This window comes from Triticum aestivum, unplaced genomic scaffold, assembly GCF_018294505.1.
Source record: "Triticum aestivum cultivar Chinese Spring unplaced genomic scaffold, IWGSC CS RefSeq v2.1 scaffold89585, whole genome shotgun sequence".
Taxonomy (NCBI): domain Eukaryota; kingdom Viridiplantae; phylum Streptophyta; class Magnoliopsida; order Poales; family Poaceae; genus Triticum; species Triticum aestivum.
The window spans coordinates 1-3,766 of NW_025239841.1; the positions used below are offsets into that span (position 1 = coordinate 1).

The following is a 3,766-nucleotide window of genomic DNA, read 5'->3' on the forward strand; positions in this document are numbered from 1 at the left end:
GAACCTAAGCAAAAACATAGGAGGGGAAATCCGCAGGTTTCTTCAACACAGGTCAGAGTCCTTCCATCCTTTTTGTCCATATTTTCTTTGGTCAGAACTTGATTCCTAATCACCAACCAGCAAAGAAGCTTATTTCTAAGGGAAGCTTGAGAACCCACATCATTCTATAAGGAAAGTTAACCTTACTGGTAACAAGATAATTATAACAAGACTTTACAGAAAAATCACCAGATTTAGGTAGTAATCAAAATCAAAGAATGGAGCAAAGTGATGAATGCACACACGTAAATAATTGAAGACAAAATGAATGTGCGCAAGCCACAAGTTGGAGATAGGTTTATGTCCATTCTCCATTATGGTGAAGGACCGGTTTATCTGTTTTATGGTATTTTAGCTAGGAGAGAGGAGTAGGTCCTAAGTATTAAGAACAATTAGTTAGTGTTGATTATATATGACTACAATGTCCTAGACTTGATGGTGATGCTGAGTAGGAGTAGTGATTATGAGTACTATGATGATGATGATGAGGAGTTGTTATTATAACTAGTGACGAAGTTGTTATATGATGTCTCATCATGGACGAAAATGATGATTATGAGGAGTTATATGACAATGATATATTATGATGATAAGTTGTTAATGATATTATGATGATGATGATAAGTTATTATGTCATTGGGTGAACGAACCGCGGATTAGTTTCAAATGGATGGATCCAAAGTGACCATTATATTGGTTACTTTGGATCCATGCACTTGAAACTAATCCAATGTTCTTTCACCTAGTGATTTAATAACTCATTATGATGTTAAAACAATCTCTAAATTGCTACTGTATGAAAAATTGTATACAGGTGTATGAATACGACCTAAAATAAAAAAGAAATGGAACTAGGAATAATAGTAGTAGCGATTGTTCTCGAAAGCGCTACTACTAATTAGCAGTAGAGCTCGTTTCGGAAAGCGCTACTACTAAGTAGATATAGCAGTAGCGCGTGCCAGCAGGCGCTACTGCTAAGCTTTAGCTGTAGCGCCTTATCAGTAGCGCGCTTCCCCGCGCTACTGATAGGCCAAAAACCAGCGCTACTGCTAGGCTTTTCCCTAGTAGTGTACACTGAGCACACATATCTTTCAATTACAGAATTTCTGCCACACAGCCAGTTTCTTCCTTGAGAAACCTTCTAAAATGCAAACTTCCACTTCCTCAAGTAAAAAAGTGTGCACCATAACATTATGACTGAAAGTTATATTTTACAAGCAAAAGGGAAACTTGGCATAGTGGGTAGTGCCGAATCCAATTGTCTTCCCAGAATCTAGTCTTCCTCCCGTCTCCTACAACTTTCTGACAACAACTACAATATAAAAGAAATCCTTAACATCTATAACATCGAGTTAAAGTACCTTTGCTCTGGTATTTAGCCCTAAGCAAATCCTGCCATTCTCCCTCTTAATTTTCAAACTTCCAATTCCATTTACATAAGATAATTAATATTTTGGGGCTTAAGCTCAGTAATACCCAAGCCCATGTGTTCCTTGGGATGGCAAACATCCCCCATCGAACTAGGTGGTATTTCTCCCACAACACCCCCTTTTCAGATAGTAATCTTTTTTTCATCCTGTCTTATGAATCCTTCCAATCACTGTTTACAAGTGAAAATATGAGTATATGCATCCTATTTATCTACAACAGACCCAAAACAGAGTCACTTATGAAAGTTAATTTTAAGACCTGTCAAAAGCACATAATATGAAGTTGACATTTCTAGCACTTCCAACATCATCTTCAAACATAAAAATAATAACACCTGCATACTGGATGATGGCTAATCCATCATCCAGAAAATTAGTAACAAGTCCCTTACTAAGGCCCTGCAATATTGCTCTATTAATCGACACTGCAGCAGCAGCAGCAGCAATGTTTGGTTTGATTCTATGTGATGTGAATTTCTAGAAAGAGGGGAATGGATGAAGAGAAAGGCGGATAGAGTGAGGGAGATTGCGGGAATATGGGTTTATTGAGTAAGAATTTTGTGTTCTGTCTGATCTGGTGACTAGTCGCAAACACGCCATATTAATTGTTGTTCACTTCATTGGCGTAAGCCATCCTGAAACCACCAAGGGCCTGTTCGGTTTAGTACGGATCTGCATAATCCAGCCTCGAATGCACGGATAAGTCAGGGAACCAGCGAATCCTTATCGGATACCATATATGATAGGATACGCCTCCGATACATCTTGGATACATATCCAGAGAGTATCCGTGAATAAACGATTTATAACAATTCTGATAATTCAAGGATACACTTGGTCAGCACGTCTTGGATCTGGCCCAGCCCAGTTAAGAGGAAACCAGCAACACTAGGCTGCGTACCCAACAACTGCTCATCTTGTGGCGGCAGCAGGCCGGTGGCTAGCCGACGACAAGCTGCTCCTCCTTCCTCGCGGACCCCTTGTCGTCCTCACCCTCGGCCTCTCGCATGGAGCAGCCCAGCCAAGCAGCACTGTTTTTTGGCTGTTTTACACTTGTTTATTTGATTTTGGTTGGATGTTGCTACTTGCTAGATGGAAATGGAAACATGCAAGTTGGAACTTCCTGCTCAGAACAATCTTTCAAAATTTGAAAGGTGACATACAGCTAACTGATATTTGCTGCTCCATATTCATTTTACAAGAGTCTAATTCATTTCTTTTTGTTTTCGAACTTGGAGTTGGTACAGGACATCAACAATGTCAACTGGAGAGGCTAGTAGCAGCTGTGGCATGCTCACGAGAGCAAACATGAAGGTAATCTGCTGTTTCTAACTTCTATACATTTTTGTTTTGAATTAAACAATAGTAAAGTGTATCCCTGCATTAGCACTTTTTCAAAATGGTGAATTTACATATCCGTATCGGCCTGATACTGATACGTGTATCAATCAGTGCTTTGTTACTCCCAGCACAACAATTATATTACATACTGCTAGGACAATGTAATTTGATTCCAATACAAATATTCTCCATGGGCAAGATAACTTGTTCCTCACACAACTCTGACCTGGTTCCATGAGAACATGGGAAGCCACATGAATACTCCCAGGATAACAGGGCATGCCACAAACTAATACAAACATACAACAACAACAACAACAATAGCAACAGCAACAACAACAACAACTAATAAATCATAAATTTATATTTAGCTCATTAATTTTAAGAGATGCACCAGTTTCTGCACCTCACAAGCAACACTTTTAGCATGCCAAAATTTAACTGGAACTATCATTTATAGTCTAACAAAGGTAGAGAGATGCACATGTTAATGTAAATAGCATTCTTTACCAAACACCATAGAGCAAGGAAGATGCGCCATTGACTACTAAAAGCCAACGAATTATATTGTTATGCACCATGCATGTACCCCTGCTTCCTGGAGCAGACGGAGGTCTCGTGGGGGCAAAGTTCCTTGATCAAGATTATAGGTGAGGAAGCCTTGTCCTGTAGAGTGAGAAGATGCCAACGACAACCATCATTTGAGCAAGAATTTAATCTGGAACAGAATGTTGAGGGACAAGAACATTGACAGCAAGTGTTCGACAAAACTTACCTTCTTGACTTAAGAGATCGATCGAGCGGCTCCTGTCGGAACCTTAGCTGCCGCCGCCAGGTAGCCCCCTCCGTCGTCCTCTCCCGCATCGCCGCCGCCGGAGGGACGGCCGGCGAAGCCGTGCCGGGCCCCAGGATGGCGGCGGTGGGGCTGATCTGGACCATCTCGTGCTCCCCCCCCC

At 40.9% G+C, this 3,766-nt stretch overlaps 1 long non-coding RNA gene across 1 annotated transcript; it reads left to right on the forward strand.

Annotated features, from left to right (window-relative positions):
* On the forward strand, positions 1-3,611 carry LOC123176749 (uncharacterized). Its single transcript, XR_006488642.1, has 3 exons — positions 1-51; positions 2,562-2,623; positions 2,717-3,611. It is a non-coding gene; the product is annotated as an uncharacterized lncRNA (long non-coding RNA).
* The last annotated feature ends 155 nt before the right edge of the window (positions 3,612-3,766 follow it).